Below are 22,740 nucleotides of genomic sequence, written 5' to 3' on the forward strand. Positions count from 1 at the left end.
ATCAATTCATTCATTGATCTCCTTGGCAATCTTAAGTGATCGAAATACAATTCCTTGTAATTCAATCTCTCAAATCTTAATCAATAGGCAATTCCTTGGTCAATTGCCCATGAGAAGAGATGAACTATGGTCACTGATTATACCACATGCATTTCCCAAATCAAGTGTTGGAAGGATTATAGTCACATAGCCATCCAAACCCAATTTGGTCCAGCATGAGAAAGCATTTCTAGCATGATCCTTTCATTCCACTTTCAAGGTTCAGAAGAGATCCAAGTATGAATAGCTTCTTTTCCAAGATAACTACCCAATTGGATGAAGATCGAAAGCTTTCTAGTAAAATCAAGAGAAAAGATAGAAGAAGGAGAATGAAAACTAAAATTGATCCATCAAATTACAACAGAGCTTCCTAACCCAATGAAAGGGGTTTAGTTGTTCATAGCTCTGGAAAATGAAAACAAAGATGGAGAATACATGCTGAAAGTAAAACTAGAAGTCTAGAGAAAGTAAATACAGAGAGTAGTTCTATGCCCAAAGGCTCCCTAGAGTTTCCAGCTCTCCTAACTAATTCAAAGCTACTCCTATATATACTACTCTTCTGATCTTCTAGTTGGCTCTTCAAGTCTTGGTTATAGGCCTTTGGATCCTGAGTTTGAAGAAGTTATCTTCTTCATTGGGCTTAGATTTGCTTGCAGAGAGAAAGTGTGAAGTAGGCAGGGACTTTTAGCTCAGGACGTTAGTGGTGTTAACGTTAAGTGAAAGTGTGGGTTCGAGAACGTTAGTGACAATCACCTTTTTCACTAATGTTGCTCACCCAAGTATGAGCCACGTTAACTTCAACGTTAGTGGCACAAACGTAACCACTAGCGTTGCCTCTTGGTCCTCCGCACACGTTATTGGGACTTACCTTTCCCAATAACGTTGATAAGTTTCCCCCTTCCCTACATTAGAGTCCACGTTAACTTAGTTAACGTGGCTCTTAACGTAAGCTTGCCAATCCTTCGAGAACGTTAGTGACACTTACCTTTGTCACTAATGTTCCAATGTGCCCCTATTTCTTAAGTTAGAGTCCACGTTAACTAGGTTAACGTGGCTTCTAACGTAGTCATGCTAGCCATCTCCAACGTTAGTGACAAAGGTGAGTGTCACTAATGTTGGCTCCTCATCTCTTTATCCACGTTAGCTTCCACGTTAACTAAGTTAACGTGGGAGTTATCGTTGCTCATGGTGGCTCTTGGTGGTTCACCCCAACGTTAGTGACAAAGGTAAGTGTCACTAACGTTGGCGACCAATTGCTCTCTCCACGTTAGCTTCCACGTTAACTAAGTTAACGTGGGAGTTAACGTGGCTTATGGAAGCTTGGGCAACGTTAGTGACAAAGGTGAATGTCACTAACGTTGGCTTCCCTTTTGCTTCTTAACATTAGAAGCCACGTTAACTAAGTTAACGTGGCAACTAACATGGCCAATTATGAGCTTGGTCCAACGTTAGTGACAAAGGTGAGTGTCACTAACGTTGGCCTTATTGTCTTCTTCCACGTTAGAGTTCACGTTAACTTAGTTAACGTGACTCTTAACGTGGGCTTATGATGGCTTTGAGGGCGTTATTGGCGATTACCTTTCTCATTAACTTTACAAGTTAGCACCCATTCCACGTTAGAGGTCACGTTAGTGGGACTAATGTGACTGCTAATGTGGTTCTTCTTTGCTTCCTTTGTCCTGAAATCAAGCAACAAAGTGCATCAAAGTTCTAGTCCAAGTCATGAGTCATGCATCATTCAATTTATCATATAATTCATGCAAAATCCTCATGAAATCATGTAAAGTGCACAATGTATGCTTGAATGAAGATGTAAGTGAATATGTACCCAAAACTAGCTTATTTTCTAAGAAAATGCATGAAACTATCCTAAAAACAGTAAAGAAAAGGTCAGTGAAACTGGCCAAAATGCCCTGGCATCACAACACCAAACTTAAAGCTTGCTTGCCCCTAAGCAAGTATTGGAACAAGAGAATGATGACTGGTATGCCAAGAGAAATGAGTCATTCTTGTGGAAGTCATGTTTCTGGTTTTATGGTGGTTTCATGCATAGCAACTTAGGTTCATTCCTTCACTGGCTTTCAGACCTTTATCATGTCCTAGAATACTCACTGTGATTGCATCCCATGAGACTTTTATTCATTGATCCTTTTGTTGTCATTTCAGGGCTTATTTGTGTTCTTAGGCTAAGTGCTCTGTAAGGGGGCAACTCTTTAAAATAAGCTTTCAGCCAACACTCCCGAACCAGTTGGTTCAAGGTGCTAGGTGTTGAAGCACCCCTAAGGACTTACTTCCTCAAGTCTCTCCCCCATACATACACACCACAGGCACATGGTTTGTTTATTTTCTTTCCTTGAGGTCTTGGTGTCCGGTACCTCTTTGGGCTACTAAATGTTCTGTAGCAAAGATTGCTCTTGATGGTGGACTTTCAGCTGATAATCCCGGGTTAGTTAACCCAAGTTACCAGGTGATAAAGCACCCCTGAGAGCTTAGTAATCCAAGCAGATCCTTGGTACAGGAACACCACAGACACATCCCTCAAGACTCAAACCCTTGGTGCCTAGCCTCTTTTCTTGCTATTTTTTTTATTCTTCAACTTTGATTGTTCTTTCCCTTTTTCTTATTAGGATCTTATTATTTAGCTAGTCTCATGGGTATGTTCAAAGCATAGTATTCATGACAGATAGTTGTCTTCCCACCTTGTGGTTGAACCAACTTAGCTAACTTATGACCACACCACAAACTCAGAAACTTACTCCATAGTATGAACTCCACTCTGGTCTTTTATAAAGCACTCATTCTCTTTTCATTTGATTCAAAAGGACAAGCATACAAGTAAGCAAAGTAAGGATGCAGTGACATAAAGACTAGCAAGCATAGACCTATTCAACAAAAAGCTTAAAAGACAGAATTTAAAAGGGTTCCAACTAACGAGTAACTATTAATCAAAAGTGCATTCGGACTTCCAACTTTCAACATTCTAAGTTTATGGAATTAAGTAACAATACAACCTTCGGGTGATGGTTTCTAGTTGCCCTCTTTTTGTCATCATCCTAGTCTTTGCTACCTCACTTCCTTGGGTGAAGGTGTACCATTTCCTCATAAGATTCATGCAAAGTTATTGGAAGTTGCTTGTTCCCAAAGCACTTGAGAAATAGTTAGCTTGCATGTATGCTTGTGACTTCTGAACTTAATTTGGTGTGTGAACACCAAACTTAGTTCTTTGCCCAGTACAAAACCTTGCATATATGCAGAGAACCTCATATCTTGTTATTAACAAAATAATTATTAACTAAAGTCTAACTACATCTAAGTGGTTTCCCTTGATTGGTTGGAGCTAGCAATGTGTTTTGGGAGTGGAGTGTGATTCTAACTAAGATCCTTTGGTGGAACATCAAACTTAGAATTACACTTTCACTTTTGGATTGTTTTGGTGTGGAACACCAAACTTAGCTCCTCGCAATACATGGGAAACAACTTGTGACCTTTATTGAAATAAAGATGAAAAGGAAACTACCTGAGGTTGGGTTGCCTCCCAACAGAGCGCTCTTTTATCGTCGCTAGCTCGATGATTTCTCAATTAATTGAGATGATACTTTACTCTGGGGTTTTCCCCCATGTTGCCCATATAATGTTTGAGTCTTTGTCCGTTCACAGTGAACGTCCTCTCTGAACCTTCATCCATGATTTCTATGTGCCCATATGGGGAGACCTTTGTGACAAGGAAGGGTCCTGACCACCTTGACTTGAGTTTGCCAGGGAACAGTCTCAATTTGGAGTTGTAAAGGAGTACTTGTTGCCCCTTTTCAAAACTCCTTGGTGCAAGATGCAGATCATGTCTTCTCTTCGCATTTTCTTTATAAATCTTGGCATTTTCATAGGCTTGAGATCTAAAGTCCTCCATCTCTTGCAGTTGCAGGATCCTCTTTGCACCAGCAGCAATGCTGTCAAAATTTAGTATCTTGAGAGCCCAGAGAGCTTTGTGTTCCAGCTCCAGTGGTAAATGACAAGCTTTCTCATACACCAGTTGATATGGGGACATTCCAAGTGGAGTTTTGAATGCTGTTCTATATGCCCAAAGAGCATCATCTAGCGTCTTTGACCAATCCTTTCTTGATGCACCCACAGTCTTTTCTAGAATCCTCTTTAGCTCTCTGTTGGATATCTCCGTTTGCCCACTTGTTTGGGGATGGTAAGGCGTGGCCACCTTGTGTTTTACCCCATATCGTAGGAGAAGAGCTTCTAGTGGTCTGTTACAAAAATGGCTCCCTCCATCACTAATGAGTGCTCGTGGGACTCCAAACCGGCTAAATATATTCTTCATGAGGAAGTTCATGACCACCTTGTTATCATTTGTTGGGGTTGCAATAGCCTCTACCCACTTGGAAACGTAATCCACTGCTACCAAGATGTACTTGTTTGAATATGAGGTTGGGAATGGTCCCATGAAATCGATTTCCCACACATCAAACAGTTCCAATTCCAAGATGAAATTTTGTGGCATCTCATTTCTTTTGGGCAAGTTTCCGAATCTTTGGCATTCATTACAGCTCTTTACTAGTTCTTTGGCATCCTTGAAAAGGGTGGGCCAAAAGAATCCGCTTTGTAACACCTTTGCTGCAGTTCTATCCCCTCCAAAGTGGCCTCCATAGCATGAGCCGTGGCAATTCCATAGGACCTCTCGTCCTTCTTCTTTCGAAACACATTTTCTAAGGATTCCATCTGAACACTTCTTGAAGAGATATGGCTCATCTCAGACAAAGTATTTTGCATCATTCATGAGCTTCCTTTTTTGATGTTTATTGATCTCTAGAGGTAAGGCCCCAGTTGCCTTGAAGTTGGCAATGTCTGCGAACCATGGTGCTTTGTGAACTGTCATCAGCTGCTCATCAGGGAAGAGCTCGTTCACACTTGTATCATGTGTTCCACTTTCCTCATGTGGGATTCTGGATAGGTGATCTGCTACCTTGTTCTCTACTCCTTTCTTGTCTCTGATTTCAATATTGAATTCCTGCAACAATAAGATCCATCTTATTAGTCTTGGTTTTGATTCTTGCTTGGCAAACAAGTATTTGAGTGCTGTATGATATGTGAAAATAATCACTTTAGCACCGATGAGGTACGATCTAAACTTGTCAAATGCAAAAACTATTGCTAGCAACTCCTTTTCAGTAGTGGTATAATTTCTTTGAGTATCATTGAGGACTTTGCTAGCATAGTATATCACATGGACTAAGTTATCTTTCCTCTGTCCTAACACTGCCCCAACTGCAAAATCAGATGCATCACACATCAATTCAAATGGTAAGTTCCAATCAAGTGGGGAAATGATAGGAGCAGAGAACAACCTTATTTTCAAATTTTCAAATGCTAGCATGCATGATTCATCGAAGATAAATGGTGTATCAGATACAAGAAGATTGCTTAAGGGCTTGGCTATCTTTGAAAAATCTTTAATAAATCTTCTGTAAAAGCCAGCATGCCCTAAAAAGCTCCTAATTGCCTTGACATCACTGGGTGGAGGCAGTTTTTCAATAAGTTCCACTTTAGCCATGTCCACTTCAATGCCTTGGTTAGAAACCTTATGGCCAAGGACTATTCCTCCTGTCACCATAAAGTGACATTTCTCCCAGTTCAAGACCAGATTGGTCTCTTGGCACCTTTTCAATACTAAGGCAAAGTGACTCAGGCAGCTAGTAAAGGAATCTCCGAATACCGAGAAATCATCCATAAAAACTTCGATGAATTTCTCTATCATATCTGAGAAGATAGAACGCATGCAGCGTTGGAAAGTCGCAGGTGCATTACATAGCCCAAAAGGCATGCGCCTGTAGGTAAACACTCCATATGGATAAGTAAATGAAGTTTTCTCTTGGTCTCTGGGATCAACCGCTATTTGGTTATATCCTGAATAACCATCAAGAAAACAATAATATGCGTGTCCTACGAGTCTTTCCAACATCTGATCCATAAATGGGAGGGGGAAATGGTCCTTTCGTGTAGCCTCATTGAGTTTCCGATAGTCTATGCATATCCGCCATCCTGTGACGGTCCTTGTAGGAATTAGTTCGTTCTTCTCATTGGGAACTACAGTGATTCCTCCCTTTTTGGGCACGACATGCACGGGGCTGACCCAGGGGCTGTCTGAGATCGGGTAGATTACCCCTCCTTGCCATAACTTCATAACTTCTTTCTGTACCACTTCCTTCATGATTGGGTTCAGCCTCCTTTGGGATTGAATGGATGGTTTGGCATCATCTTCCAGTAGTATCTTATGCATGCATATGGCTGAACTTATTCCTTTCAGGTTAGCAAGAGTCCATCCAATGGCATCCTTGTGCTTTCGCAATACTTTGAGTAGTTCATCCTCTTGATCTTGGCTGAGGCACGAGCTTATGATCACTGGGTGACTTTCATTTTCTCCTAAGTATGCATATTTGAGAGTGGGTGGCAGTGCTTTGAGTTCAAGTTTGGGTGCTTCTGACTTTTTGTTTTCTTCTTTTGATGCCCCTTGTATATGAATCTCTATTGTTGCAGCTTCTTCACTAAACGTTGACTCCTCCTCTGTTAACCCTTCAGGTTCTTCTTCTTCAAAACTCTCCTGCACTGCATCTTCAAGTGAGTCCAACCTCATACATTCTCCCAATTGTTCTAGTGGGTAACTCATGGCTTTGAACACATTGAATGTCAGCTTTTCATTGTGTAATCTCAGGGTGAGGTCCCCCTTTTGTACATCAATGACAGCTCCAACAGTGGCCAAGAACGGCCTTCCCAGGATGATGGAAGCCTTGGTTTCCTCCTGCATGTCCAGCACTACAAAGTCTGCTGGGAAGATGAAATCTCCCACTTTCACCAGCAAATCTTCTACTATGCCATGAGGAAACTTGAACGATCTGTCTGCCAGTTGTAGGGCCATCTTTGTTGGTTTAGCCTCTTCAATCTTCATTTTTCTCATCATGGCTAACGACATCAAATTTATGCTGGCTCTTAAGTCACATAGAGCCTTTTCCACTGTGATTTCCCCTATGATACAAGGGATCTGAAAGCTCCCCGGATCCTTCAATTTCTGGGGTAGTTTATGCTGAATGATAGCACTATATTCTTCGGTTAGTATCACAGTCTCGCTGTTCTTCCAGCTTCTCTTCTTAGTCATTAGCTCCTTTAAAAACCTGGCGTAGAGGGGCATTTGCTCTATTGCTTCAGCAAAAGGTATGTTGATTTGTAGTTTCTTGAAGATTTCCAAAAATCTCAAGAACTGGCTGTCATCCCCCTTTTTCTTTAATTGCTGAGGGTATGGGACTCTTGGGACGTCTGGCTTCAGCACTCCTTCCCCTTTTTGTGAACTCAAAGTGGGAACTCGAGCTCCATCCTTCTCTTCTTCCTTTTTATTTGAGTTCTTTTCTTGTGGTGTCTGGCTGGTTTCCTTCAGTTCCTTCCCACTCCGAAGGATGATAGCATGTCACTCCTCCCTTTGGGTTGAGTTAGTATTGCTGCGAAGGTTGTGGCTAGGAATTTGCTTGAATAGGTAGCCAATTTGTGTCTCAAGTTTCTTGATGGCAGCATCCTGATTCTGCATATTGGACATCACTTCTTCTCGGAACGCTTTACTATCTTGAATCTCTTTGCATATGCCTTCAAGTAGATTCTCAATCCTTGAGAGTCTGTCATCAAATGATGGTGGATTAGGATTAGAGGTGGAAGGATGAGGAGTGTTATTTTGGTTTTGATATGGATGTGGAGAGGTGTTGTCATGGTGGTGTTGATATGTTCTCTGTGTGAATTGTTGGTGAGCTGCATTGTTGTTGGGGTTGTGATGTCTCCGATCTTGGCCTTGATCTTGTTGATTCCCCCACCCAAAGTTTGGGTGATTCCTCCAACCAGGGTTGTAGGTCTTGGAGTATGGATCATGGTTTTGCCTAGGTGAATTCCCAATGTAGTTGGCTTGCTCCTGACTACCCTCTGCTTCTTCATTTACTCCTTTTTGGGTTGCTGATGAAGTGGTGATTGCTGCTACTTGGTTCCTCTACATCTTCTTGGTGAGGTCAGCCAGCTACTTGGTAATGAGCTTATTTTGGGCCAGCAGAGCATCTACATTATTTAGCTCCATCACTCCTCTTGTGTTCCCTCTTTCAGAAGCATAAAAATAGTCATTTTCTGTTACAGTTTCAATGACGTCTATGGCCTCCTCAATGGTCTTCTTCTTGTTCAGAGATCCCCCGGATGAGTGGTCTACTGCTTTCTTTGATTCATAAGAAAGGCCTTCATATAAAATGTATAGCTGCACCCATTCATTGAACATATCTGGTGGACACATCCTTGTCAGGTCCTTAAACCTCTCCCATGCTTCATATAGAGTCTCACCATCTTGTTGCCTGAAAGTTTGGACCTCAGCTCTCAGCCTATTGATTCTTTGTGAAGGATAGAATCTGGCTAAAAATTTGTTCGCCACATCTTCCCAAGTTGTCAAACTCTCCTTCGGAAAAGACTCCAGCCACTTGGCTGCCTTATCCTTGAGTGAGAATGGAAATAAGAGCAGTCTATAGGCGTCAGGATGAACACCATTAGACTTCACCGTGTCACATATCCTCAGGAAGGTGGTTAGATGTTGATTGGGGTCTTCTTGGACACCTCCTCCAAACGAACAGTTGTTCTGAACAAGGGTGATGAGCTGTGGTTTTAGTTCAAAATTGTTGGCATGGATGGTTGGCTTTTGAATGCTACTTCCACAGTTTCCTGTGTTTGGGTTGATGTAAGAGCCTAAAACTCTTCTCTCCTCCCCAGCATGATTTGCTCGACCTTCTCTGCCATGGTTGTGAGCCTCTTCTTCATGATGGTTTTCCATGTTTTCTTCCATGTTTGGTTCAAAGTATTCCTCCTCTTTCTCGGCAACAACTACTCGTTTTTCTATTGCTTCCCTCCTTAATCTAAAGAAGGTCCTCTCAGGTTCAGAATCAAAGGAAGTTGAAGCCCCGCTTCTTCTCCCTGTCATACAACCAACAAAGCACAAGCAAGGAAAATAGATGCAGAAAGTATTTCTGTTAGAATTACTGTTAGTGTGAGTGATGCAATATATCAAACAGTTAGTGGGTTAGTGAACTGAATTGTAAATAACTAAAAAAAAAACGAAAACGTAGGGGGAAGGGAAGAAATTAACTAAACTGAAAGTAAATTACTAAAACAGAAAATTAAATCAAACAAACTAAAAATGCTCAATCTAGTTATCCTCCAATTTGATCATTGTTGATTCAAAATTAATTCTCGGCAACGGCGCCATAAACTTGATACGCGGAAAACTTGTCTCGCAACAAATTTCCTTCGGCAAGTGTACCGAATTCGTCGTCAAGTAAAAACTCACAATAGAGTGAGGTCGAATCCCACAGAGATTGATTAATCAAGTAACTTTAATTAAAGGAATGTTCTAGTTAAGCGAACCAGAATTTGAGTTGAGAATTACAGAAAATTAAATGGCAGGAAAGTAAATAGTGGAAACAGTAAATGCTAGGAATAAAGAGCTGAATGTAAATGGCGGAAAGTAAATTGCAGAATCTTAAATGGAATGGGACAATTGCTCATAAAAGTAAATTGCAGAAATTAAAGAGAATGGGTAAGATCAGAAATGGGGAATTCATTGGGCTCAGGAGATGTTGCATTCTCCGGATCAAGTTCATTTTCATCTCTTCCTCAATCAATGCATTCATTGATCTCCTTGGCAATCTTAAGTGATCGAATTATAATTCCTTGTAATTCAATCTCTCAAATCTTGATCAATAGCCAATTCCTTGGTCAATTGCTCTTGAGAGGAGATGAAGTATGGTCACTGATTATACCACATGCATTTCCCAAATCAAGTGTTGGAAGGATTATAGTCACATATCCATCCAAACCCAATTTGGTCCAGCATGAGAAAGCATTTCTAGCATGATCCCTTCATTCCTCTTTCAAGGTTCAGAAGAGATCCAAGTATGAATAGCTTCTTTTCCAAGATAACTACCCAAATAGATGAAGATCGAAAGCTTTCTAGTAAAATCAAGAGAAAAGATAGAAGAAGGAGAATGAAAACTAAAATTGATCCATCAAATTACAACAGAGCTCCCTAACCCAATGAAAGGGGTTTAGTTGTTCATAGCTCTGGAAAATGGAAACAAAAGATGGAGAATACATGTTGAAAGTAAAACTAGAAGTCTAGAGAAAGTAAATACAGAGAGTAGTTCTATGCCCAAAGGCTCCCTAGAGTTTCCAGCTCTCCTAACTAATTCAAAGCTACTCCTATATATACTACTCTTCTGATCTTCTAGTTGGCTCTTCAAGTCTTGGGTATGGGCCTTTGGATCCTGAGTTTGAAGCAGTTATCTTCTTCATTGGGCTTAGCTTTGCTTGCAGAGAGAAAGTGTGAAGTAGGCAGGGACTTTTAGCTCAGGACGTTAGTGGTGTTAACGTTAAGTGAAAGTGTGGGTTCGAGAACGTTAGTGACAATCACCTTTTTCAATAACGTTGCTCACCCAAGTATGAGCCACGTTAACTTCAACGTTAGTGGCACAAACGTTACCACTAGTGTTGCCTCTTGGTCCTTCGCACACGTTATTAGGACTTACCTTTCCCAATAACGTTGATAAGTTTCCCCCTTCCCTACATTAGAGTCCACGTTAACTTAGTTAACGTGGCTCTTAACGTAAGCTTGCCAATCCTTCGAGAACGTTAGTGACACTTACCCTTGTCACTAACGTTCCAATGTGCCCCTATTTCTTACGTTAGAGTCCACGTTAACTAGGTTAACGTGGCTTCTAACGTAGTCATGCTAGCCATCTCCAACGTTAGTGACAAAGGTGAGTGTCACTAACGTTGGCTCCTCATCTCTTTATCCACCTTAGCTTCCACGTTAACTAAGTTAATGTGGGAGTTAACGTTGCTCATGGTGGCTCTTGGTGGTTCACCCCAACGTTAGTGACAAAGGTAAGTGTCACTAACGTTGGTGACCAATTGCTCTCTCCACGTTAGCTTCCACGTTAACTAACGTGGGAGTTAACGTGGCTTATGGAAGCTTGGCCAACGTTAGTGACAAAGGTGAATGTCACTAACATTGGCTTCCCTTTTGCTTCTTAACGTTAGAAGCCACGTTAACTAAGTTAACGTGGCAACTAACGTGGCCAATTATGAGCTTGGTCCAACGTTAGTGACAAAGGGGAGTGTCACTAACGTTGGCCTTATTCTCTTCTTCCATGTTAGAGTTCACGTTAACTTAGTTAACGTGACTCTTAACGTGGGCTTATGATGGCTTCGAGGGCGTTATTGGCGATTACCTTTCTCATTAACTTTACAAGTTAGCACCCATTCCACGTTAGAGGTCATGTTAGTGGGACTAATGTGACTGCTAATGTGGTTCTTCTTTGCTTCCTTTGTCCTAAAATCAAGCAACAAAGTGCATCAAAGTTTTAGTCCAAGTCATGAGTCATGCATCATCCAATTTATCATATAATTCATGCAAAATCCTCATGAAATCATGTAAAGTTCACAATGTATGCTTGAATGAAGATGTAAGTGAATATCTACCCAAAACTAGCATATTTTCTAAGAAAATGCATGAAACTACCCTAAAAACAGTAAAGAAAAGGTCAATGAAACTGGCCAAAATGCCCTGGCATCAAAATTTTATGCCCAAGGACAATCCCTTCAGTCACCATAAGGTGACATTTTTCCCAGTCTAAAACCAGGTTAGTCTCTTGGCATCTTTTCAGAACTAGTGTCAGGTGATCAAGACAGGAGCTGAATGAGTCTCCATATACTGAGAAGTCATCCATGAAGACTTTCAGAAATTTTTCCACCATATCAGAGAAAAAAGAGAGCATGCATTTCTGAAAGGTTGCAGGTGCATTACACAGCCCAAATGGCATCCTTCTGTAGGCAAATACTCTTGATGGACATGTAAATGCAGTTTTCTCTTGATCCTGGGGATCTTCTGCAATTTGGTTGTAACCTGAATAGCCATCCAAAAATTAGTAAAAATCATGACCTGCTAGTCTCTCTAGCATCTGGTCTATGAATGGTAAAGGAAAATGATCCTTTCTGGTGGCTGTATTGAGCCTTCTGTAGTCAATACACATGCGCCACCCTGTAACTGTTCTTGTAGGAACCAGTTCATTTTTTTCATTATGAACCACTATCATGCCTCCCTTTTTGGGGACAACTTGAACAGGGCTCACCCAGGGGCAATCAGAAATAGGATAAATAATTCCAGCCTCCAGTAACTTGGTGACCTCTTTCTGCACTACTTCCTTCATGGCTGGATTTAACCGCCTCTGTGGTTGAACCATTGGCCTAGCATCATCCTCCAATAGGATCTTGTGCATGCATCTAGCTGGGCTTATGCCCTTAAGGTCACTTATGGACCACCCAAGAGCTGTCTTGTGTGTCCTTAGCACTTGAAGTAGTGCTTCCTCTTCCTGTGAATTCAAAGCAGAGCTTATGATCACTGGAAAAGTGTCACCTTCTCCCAGAAATGCATATTTCAGGGATGGTGGTAAGGGTTTGAGCTCGGGTTTAGGAGGTTTTTTCTCTTCCTGAGGAATTTCCAGAGGCTCTTTCAATTCCTCTGAATCCCCCAGATCAGGCTGAACATCTTTAAAGATGTCTTCTAGCTCTGATTCGAGACTCGTAGCCATGTTGATCTCCTCTACTAAAGAGTCAATAAGATCAACTTTCATGCAGTCTTTTGGTGTGTCTGGATGCTGCATGGCTTTGACAGCATTCAACTTAAACTCATCCTCATTGACTCTCAGGGTTACTTCCCCCTTTTGGACATCAATGAGAGTTCGTCCAGTTGCTAGGAAGGGTCTTCTTAGAATGAGAGTAGCACTCTTGTGCTCCTCCATTTCCAGCACTACAAAGTCAGTGGGGAAGGCGAATGGCCTAACCCTGACAATCATGTCTTCAATCACGCCTGATGGGTATTTAATGGAGCCATCAGCAAGTTGGAGACATATCCGGGTTGGTTTGACTTCTTCAGTTAAAATAGTGGATGCAGGTATTAGATTGATACTTGCCCCAAGATCACATAGAGCTGTCTTGGTGCAATTACCCTCTAATGTGCATGGTATCATGAAGCTCCCGGGATCTTTAAGCTTTTCTGGGAAGCTTTTCAGAATGACTGCACTGTATTCTTCACTGAGGAGAACTCTTTCAGTTTCTCTCTAATCCTTCTTATGACTCAAGATCTCTTTCATGAACTTGGCATAAGAGGGTATTTGCTTAAGTGCATCTGCAAACGGAATCTTTATTTCAAGAGTCTTGAGATAGTCTGCAAAGCGAGCAAATTACTTATCCTGCTCCTCTTGGTGGAGTTTTTGAGGATAAGGCATCTTGGCTTTGTATTCCTCAACCTTGGTTGCTGCAGATTTATTTCCTACAGAGGTGGTTGGGGAAGCCTTTTTAGAGGGGTTGTTATCAGCACTTGTGTGTGTCTGATCCCTCACTGGCGTTTGAATGCCAGGGGTGGAAGCTGGACTGGTGTTGGACGCTAACTCCTTACCTGTTCCTGGCGTTTGAACGCCAGAACTGAGCTTCCTTTGGGCATTTAACGCCAGCTCCTTGCTTGTTTATGGCGTTTGAACGCCAGAACTGAGCATTGGTTGGGCGTTTAACGCTAGCTCTCCATCCTTTTCTGGTGTTTGAGCGCCATAATCATTCCTCTCTGGGCTCTTACTGTCCTCAGAGGGATTTTGGATGACATTTTGCTCATCCTCTGTCAGTTGTTCTTTCCTTGGCTTTCTGCTGTTCTGATGTGAGGTATTTAATATTTTCCCACTTCTTAATTGAACTGCCTGGCACTCTTCTGTTATCTGCTTTGATAACTGCTGTTTTGTCTGATTCAATTGTGCCTCCATATTTTTATTAGCATTTTTAGTGTCTTGTAGCATCTCCTTGAATTCTGCTAGCTGTTTTGTTAGAAAGCACAATTGTTGATTGAGTTCAGCAACTTGTTCTGGAGAACCAAGTTCAGTAGACACTACTTTGGCTTCTTCTTTTATGGAGGACCCATTACTTATGTACAGATGCTGGTTTCTAGAAACTATATCAATAAGCTCTTGAGCCTCTTCAATAGTTTTCCTCATGTGTATAGATCCACCAGCTGAGTGGTCTAGGGACATCTGAGCTCCTTCTGTAAGCCCATAGTAGAAGATATCTAATTGCACCCATTCTGTAAACATTTCAGAGGGGAATTTCCTTAGCATCCCTCTGTACCTCTCCCAGGCATTATAAAGGGATTCATCATCCTCTTGTTTAAAGCCTTGGATGTCCAGCCTTAGCTGTGTTATCCTTTTTGGAGGGAAATATTGATTCAGGAATTTGTTTGATAACTGTTTCCATGTCCTTATGCTTGTTGTGGGTTGGTTATTTAACCACCTTTTAGCTTGATCTTTTACAACAAACGGAAATAGTAACAGTTTGTATACATCCTAATCTACCTCCTTGTCATGTACTGTATCAGCAATTTGCAAGAATTGTGCCAGAAACTCAGTAGGTTCTTCCTGTGGAAGACCGGAATACTGACAGTTTTGCTGCACCATGACAATGAGCTGAGGATTTAGCTCAAAAATGACTGCTTTGATGGAGGGTATACGGATACTACTCCCATATGCAGTAGTAGTGGGGTTAGCATATGACCCCAGAGTCCTTCTGGACTGTTTATTTCCACTTAGATCCATGACGGAGAAAGGGAGATGATGTGAATTGCAAGTAAAATATATTTTTATAAATTTTTTTAATTAAAAATATCCGAAAAAAATGAAATAAAATAAAGTGAAATAATTAGAAAATAAAATACGGATTTCAAAAATTAAAAGGAAAAGAAAATAAAATGAAATTTGAATGTTGAATTGACTAGTTAATTGAAAAGATTTGAAAATTTTTGAATATGATTTTTGAATAAGATTTTGAATTTTGAAAATATTTGATTTTTAAAATAAAAATCTGAATTTTTAAAGCTGATTTTCGAAAAATCAATTAAAATAAGGGAAAAAGATATTTTTGAATTCAATGAGGAAAGAGAAAAACAATAAAAAGACACAACTTAAATTTTTTTAGATCCAATGCTCCTTATTTTCGAAAATTTTGGAGGAAAAACACCAAAGAACACCAAACATAAAAATTTTAAGATCAAAATACAAGAAAGACTCAAGAACACCTTGAAGATTCACAAGAACATGAAGAACAGAAATTCAAAGACTCAAAGGACTCAAGAACTTAAAAAAAGAACACCAAACTTAAAATTTTTAGAAAACCAAAATAAAATTTTCGAAAACTAAAGAAAAATTAACAAGAGAAAATGATGTGTATTTTCGGAAAACGAATTCCAAACACACAAAACTAACCGGCAAGTGCACCGGGTCGTATCAAGTAATAATAACTCACGGGAGTGAGGTCGATCCCACAGGGATTGAAGGATTGAGCAATTTCAGTTTAGTGGTTGATTTAGTCAAGCGAATCAAGATCTGGTTGAGTGGTTTGTGATTAACAGAATTTAAATTGCATGGAAAGTAAAGGGAATGGGTAAATTGCATGAAATTAAAGAGAACAGAAAATAAAATGCTGAATCTTAAAGAACAAGAAATTAAATGGCAGAAACTTAGAACGCAAGAAATGTAAATTGCAGAATCTTAATGTGCAAGAAATGTAAATGGCTTGAATTGTAAAGGGAATTGGGAATTGGATTTGCAGAAATTAAACAGGGAAAAGAAAAATTCAACAATCAGAATTGTAAACAATGGATTCAATTAAACCGGATCTTGAATGAAAATGAAAATAAGCTTGATGTAGCAACGAAACAAGAAAATTGAAATTGAAAGTTGTAGATCTCAGGACTCAAGAGACTAGATAGCTAAGTCTAGATCTCACTGCCTTCCTAGATCCAGCAAGAACAATTGCAGAGGAAATGAAGAGATGTAAATTGCAGAGAAAGTAGAAGAAGAAGCAATTAACAGAAAAGGAAATTCAATTAAGCAGAAAATTAAACAAGATCTCAAGGTGAGATTGAAACAGAAGTTCTTCAATTCTCCACCCAAGATCCGAAACAAGAAAAGTAAAAAGTGCTCAAACAAGAACAAGGAAGAAGAGAGATCAATTCTCCTCCCTAATTCTCTTGAATTCTAAAAACAACAATGCAAAAATTGTAAAGGTGAGCTCTCTGTAAGTGTTCTAAGAATGCCAAAGGAAAAGCTCCCCGAAAAACTTAAATCCTAAGCTATTTATACACTTTCTTCAAATGGTCTTCAAGCCTTGAATTGGGCCTTTGCTCTTGATGGAATTGGGTTGATAAAGGCCTTGGTTGATTGCTCTTGGAGTTGGAGAAAGATCCATTGTGAACCGGGTTGAAATCATAAAAGTTTGAGTAAAAGTTTGAGTAAAAGTTTGAGGCAAACTTTTACTCAAACTTTTTATACCAGATTGCTTAAGCTTGCTGCTACCAACGTTTGAGCCAAAGTTTGAGGTCAAGCTTTTGCTCAAACGTTGGCCCCCTTGTAAATGTGTGTGGCGCCAACGTTTGCCAAAAAGCTTGAGGCAAACGTTGGCGCAAACTTTTCTCCTCCAGGGTGTGCAAGTGTGGCGCCAACGTTTGCCAAAAAGTTTGAGGCAAACGTTGGCGTAAGCTTTTCTCCTCCAGGGTGTTGGTTTTGTGATGCCAACGTTTGCCAAAAAGTTTGAGGCAAACGTTGGCTCAAGCTTTTTTTTTTTCTCTGGAGTGTTTTCAATTCTTCCAAAAGTTTGAGCTAAAGTTTGAGGCAAACTTTAGCTCAAGCTTTTTTCTCTGGTATGTTTTCAACTCTTTTAAAAGTTTGAGCTAAAGTTTGAGGCAAACTTTCGCTCAAACTTTTTGTTCTCTCTTGCTCCTAGCCCTTCCTTCTTCCTTCAACCTTCTTCAAAGCTCTTTTCACCTATCACCAATCAATCAAAACAATCAAAGCTATGCCCCAAATCATGAGATTGTGTTTCTTTCATAATATATGACAATTATAGCATAAAATCTCATGAAAGTGCATGAATTCATACATGGTTGATTGAATCAAAGGAAACATGGAAATCTACCCAATTGGCTTGCTTATGGCTTAAGAAAGTGCATAAAATCAATTGAAAACAAAAGAAAAAGGCTAGTGAAAATAGGCTAAGATGACTTGTCATCACAACACCAAACTTAAAACTTGCTTGTCCCCAAGCAAGAAAGGAATTATGCTCAAAGGTTCTTTCAATCAGAATGGATTTGAAAAATTACATGTACTATCCTGTGAGTGAAGTGATCAAGTGACAGTGGGGTGAACTTTAAATCATATGCTCATGAAAGGGCCTCAGTGCTTACTAGTCCTTACATATTGGAAGTCTTAGGTCTTAGGACTTTCATCCAAATGATATCATGGAGATCTCTCTATAGGTAATCACCTTGAAGCAGCTAATAGTTTCTGTGCTTTGGCCTTGACTCTAAGTGTCATGTCTCAAAGCGGCTCTTTAGATAAACTTTCAATCAATACTCCTAAACCAGTTGGTTTTAAGGTATTAGGTGTTAAAGCACCCCTAAGGATTTACTTGCTCAAGCCTCTTTCTTTGACACAATTCAACCACAAGCATTTACTAGGATAACAACTCTTTGAGTTTTTGTTTCTCTTTTCTTTTCTGCCTAGTAATTGATGCTCAGAGCCTTGGGCCATGTTCTTTTTGTTTTTGTATTTTCTTTATTTTCTTTTGTTTTGTTTGCTGCTTCTTGGATCAATAAATGTTTGAGAATCTCCACAACACTTCTTTGAACTCTATGTCCCGCCTATGAGCTCCCATGCAAGTTTTCATAAGCATGCGACCTCAATACATAATTATACAACTAGAACCACCACTTCTCCTAATCTTTTGCTTGCCTCAAAATTGTTTAATTCCTCAATTCTTCTTTTCAAAGAACTTTCATGTGATGCATTTTTTTTGAAAATTTGAGTGCAAACAAGTTTTGGAGAGTATGATGTTGTAAATGATCAAGCATCTTGCTTATTGAATTTCAGAAAAAAAAACTATACTAAACAGACAGATAACCAGGGAAACAAAACCACTCTCAATCATAGCAGTGTTTGATGTAAGATAATCACTTAACAATACAACCTTTTGGAGTTCGCTTGCTTTACTCCTCATCATCATCATCACTGATCCATACATTCCTCTTTCATCTCTTTGGTTGATGATGCTTAATCCTTCCAAAAGCTTGTATGATGCTCTGCAATGATATTGAAAGTTGCTTGTTCCCCAAGCACTTGAAAAATGGTTAGCATGCATGATTTATTTGTGGGCCTTTTGAACTTACTTTAGTGTGGGAACACCAAACTTAGTACCTTGCCAATGGTTCTCATGCATCAGATTAACCATGTGTGAAACTTTTTTTCTTTTTCAAAAGTAATAAACTGAAAACTAGGAAACAGCAGAATAGTTAACTAGTTTATCTAAATGCTTGAAGCTAGCATTATGCAGAAAGTGAGAATGCGTTTTTTGATGAAATTTTGGTGGAACACCAAACTTAGAATCCTTCATTCTCCCTTAGATTGTTTTGGTGTGCAACACCAAACTTAGCTTCTTGCAATATAGATGAAGTTAATTAACCTTTTTATTAAAATAACTATGGAAAGAAAACTACCTCAGGTTGGGTTGCCTCCCAACAAGCGCTCTTTTATTGTCATTAGCTTGACATCTTTCATTTTCTGATCATGGAAGCTGAGGCTTCTGTTGCCTTTGGTTTCCCCTTCTCACCGTGGGCTTTTCCTTGATGATTGTTTCTTTTCCCGTAGCCTTCTCACTTTTTTCCATAACTGCTTTCCCTTTCAACCCAGCAGCTTTTTCACTGTTCTTTGGGTCATCTTCAGTGGCCCTTAGGGATATATTTGCCTCTCTCTCGCCCAATTCAGCAAGGTTTTGAACCAGTTGTTCCATTTGCTTTTCAACTCTTCTGAGTGAGGCCTCTTAGTTCCTGCTTATCATCTCTTGATTTTTCCTTATTTCTTCCTGCTCTACTGTCATCATTTCTTGAACCTTCATGTATCTTTCCATCATCATTTCTAGGACATAGAGTCTTTGAGAGTTTGGAATTGGTTGTAGTTGTGTCAACTGTGATGGTTGATGAGAGTCATTTTGGGCGAGTTGTGAGGTAGGATGGGGTTGAAAGTGTGTGCATTGGGGTGGTGCGTGATGGTTGTTGTTGTGGGGGTGATTTTTATGCTGGTTTTTGAAATTGGGGTTGTTACAGTTGAAGTCCCTTGGTCTTTGATTTTGGTTTTCAACCCCCCTCCAGTTGGATTGAGTTCTCCAGGGTGGGTTGTACACATCATTCTGAGTCCTACGTTGGAACATGCTTGAGGAGCTATTTGGAGAGTGTGATCGCTCATGACTTTGTTGCTCATAGTTATTTACTCCAGAACCGTTTTCAGATTGATTCCATCAATGGGGATTTTGAGGTGAGTTCTGTGCATTTGCCACAGCATGTTGCAGTTCATCTACTTTTCTGTTAATCAGCTCCAATTGTTGCTTAAGCTGTTGATGTATCTGCTCGCTTTGGGCCATGATTGCACGAATACCTTCAATTTCCTTCTCTTGTGCAAATGGTTGCACTCCTGCCTCTGGTTTAACAGTTCTTTGAGGTGGCTTCAGCTTGACTAGGAGTTCACTCATTAGTTCTTCCCATCCGATGATGTTTCCTTGTGGGAAAGCTTCAAACCACTGAGCAATGTCATTCATGGTGATGAGTGGTTGCTTGTCATCTAAGATGGGGATATCGCTCCCATGATTACTGGCATTCATTGAGTTCCCTTCCACGGTCTGCACAATCACATACAGTTCAAATGAAGATAGAGTATATTTATGCCAGGATATGATTAAAGGGTTAGTTAACGCAATGTGTCAAACAGTTGGTAAACTTGAGAGATTAATGATTGAAAATCACTTCTCTCGTTGATTTATCAAGCTATGAGAATCATATTCAGCAAGTTAAACCAAGAGAACTTCACTCTATTGCTAAAGTGAGGTTTCAGTTAGCTCAGGCAAAAATTCAAACAGTTAGTGTGTCAGTCAAAAATTAGAGAAACAGAAAAGAAAAAGTGCTTGATCTAGATCTCCACTTCACCTAATCATTGTCAATCTATTTCAATCCCCGGCAACGGCGCCAAAAACTTGATGTGTATTTTCGGAAAATGAATTCCAAACACACAAAACTAACCGGCAAGTGCACCGGGTCGTAGCAAGTAATAATAGCTCACGGGAGTGAGGTCGATCCCACAGGGATTGAAGGATTGAGCAATTTCAGTTTAGTGGTTGATTTAGTCAAGCAAATCAAGATTTGGTTGAGTGGTTTGTGATTAACAGAATTTAAATTGCATGGAAAGTAAAGGGAATGGGTAAATTGCATGAAATTAAAGAGAACAGAAAATAAAGTGCTGAATCTTAAAGAACAAGAAATTAAATGGCAGAAACTTAGAACGCAAGAAATGTAAATTGCAGAATCTTAATGTGCAAGAAATGTAAATGGCTTGAATTGTAAAGGGAATTGGGAATTGGATTTGCAGAAATTAAACAGGGAAAAGAAAAATTCAACAATCAGAATTGTAAACAATGGATTCAATTAAACCGGATCTTGAATGAAAATGAAAATAAGCTTGATGTAGCAACGAAACAAGAAAATTGAAATTGAAAGCTGTAGATCTCAGGACTCAAGAGACTAGATAGCTAAGTCTAGATCTCACTGCCTTCCTAGATCCAGCAAGAACAATTGCAGAGGAAATGAAGAGATGTAAATTGCAGAGAAAGTAGAAGAAGAAGCAATTAATAGAAAAGGAAATTCAATTAAGCAGAAAATTAAACAAGATCTCAAGGTGAGATTGAAACAGAAGTTCTTCAATTCTCCACCCAAGATCCAAAACAAGAAAAGTAAAAAGTGCTCAAACAAAAACAAGGAAGAAGAGAGATCAATTCTCCTCCCTAATTCTCTTGAATTCTAAAAACAACAATGCAAAAATTGTAAAGGTGAGCTCTCTGTAAGTGTTCTAAGAATGCCAAAGGAAAAGCTCCCCGAAAAACTTAAATCCTAAGCTATTTATACACTTTCTTCAAATGGTCTTCAAGCCTTGAATTGGGCCTTTGCTCTTGATGGAATTGGGTTGATAAAGGCCTTGGTTGATTGCTCTTGGAGTTGGAGAAAGATCCATTGTGAACCGGGTTGAAATCATAAAAGTTTGAGTAAAAGTTTGAGTAAAAGTTTGAGGCAAACTTTTACTCAAACTTTTTATACCAGATTGCTTAAGCTTGCTGCTACCAACGTTTGAGCCAAAGTTTGAGGTCAAACTTTTGCTCAAACGTTGGCCCCCTTGTAAATGTGTGTGGCGCCAACGTTTGCCAAAAAGCTTGAGGCAAACGTTGGCGCAAACTTTTCTCCTCCAGGGTGTGCAAGTGTGGCGCCAACATTTGCCAAAAAGTTTGAGGCAAACGTTGGCGCAAGATTTTCTCCTCTAGGGTGTTAGTTTTGTGATGCCAACGTTTGCCAAAAAGTTTGAGGCAAACGTTGGCTCAAGCTTTTCTCCCAAAAATTTGTGCTAAAGTTTGAGGCAAACTTTTGCTCAAGCTTTTTTTTTTCTCTGGAGTGTTTTCAATTCTTCCAAAAGTTTGAGCTAAAGTTTGAGGCAAACTTTAGCTTAAGCTTTTTTCTCTGGTATGTTTTCAACTCTTTTAAAAGTTTGAGCTAAAGTTTGAGGCAAACTTTCGCTCAAACTTTTTGTTCTCTCTTGCTCCTAGCCCTTCCTTCTTCCTTCAACCTTCTTCAAAGATCTTTTCACCTATCACCAATCAATCAAAACAATCAAAGCTATGCCCCAAATCATGAGATTGTGTTTCTTTCATAATATATGACAATTATAGCATAAAATCTCATGAAAGTGCATGAATTCATACATGGTTGATTGAATCAAAGGAAACATGGAAATCTACCCATTTGGCTTGCTTATGGCTTAAGAAAGTGCATAAAATCAATTGAAAACAAAAGAAAAAGGCTAGTGAAAATAGGCTAAGATGACTTGTCATCAGAAAACCAAACTTAAAGTTTGGCACAAGATTTAATCAAAGAAAAAAATTTTTTTCTTAAAAAAGTTTTAAAAAGAAGATAGCCAATTTAACAAGAACATAAGCACAACGCTCTAGCCAATTGAGCTATAAATTTAACGTGTTTTAATAAGGTATTTAATGTATAAAATATTTTACTTTTTTATTTTTTTTGAATACTAATAATTCAAAAATGCACAAGAAAAACAAGAAAAATCACAAAACAAGAAAAACTAAAGATCAAACAAGGAAAATAAACAAGAACAACTTGAAGATTAAGAAAGAACAATGAACACAAATTTGAAAATTTAAAAGAAAATAAAAACATGCAATTGACACCAAACTTAGAATATGAAACTAAACTCAAACGGAAAAACTCAATTATCAGTTTATAAAATTTTCGAAAAATTTAAAAAGAGAAAATAAGGATTTAAAAAAAATTTCAACCAAAAACAATAATAGAAGACTCTAAACCAAAAAGAAAATTTTTTCCTAATCTAGGCAACAACATAAACCGTCAGTTGTCCAAACTTGAACAATCCCTAACAACGGCGCCAAAAACTTGGTGCACGAATTATAAATCACACTTTTCATAACTCGTACCAT

The 22,740-nt window shown here is 39.3% G+C and overlaps 1 non-coding gene across 1 annotated transcript; it reads left to right on the forward strand.

Moving 5' to 3' along the window:
- Positions 1–8,333: 8,333 nt before the first annotated feature.
- LOC112753087 (small nucleolar RNA R71) lies at positions 8,334–8,440 on the forward strand. Its single transcript, XR_003177486.1, has one exon. It is a non-coding gene; the product is annotated as a small nucleolar RNA R71 (small nucleolar RNA).
- Positions 8,441–22,740: the final 14,300 nt, after the last annotated feature.

Source organism: Arachis hypogaea, chromosome 15 (genome assembly GCF_003086295.3).
Source record: "Arachis hypogaea cultivar Tifrunner chromosome 15, arahy.Tifrunner.gnm2.J5K5, whole genome shotgun sequence".
NCBI classification, from domain to species: domain Eukaryota; kingdom Viridiplantae; phylum Streptophyta; class Magnoliopsida; order Fabales; family Fabaceae; genus Arachis; species Arachis hypogaea.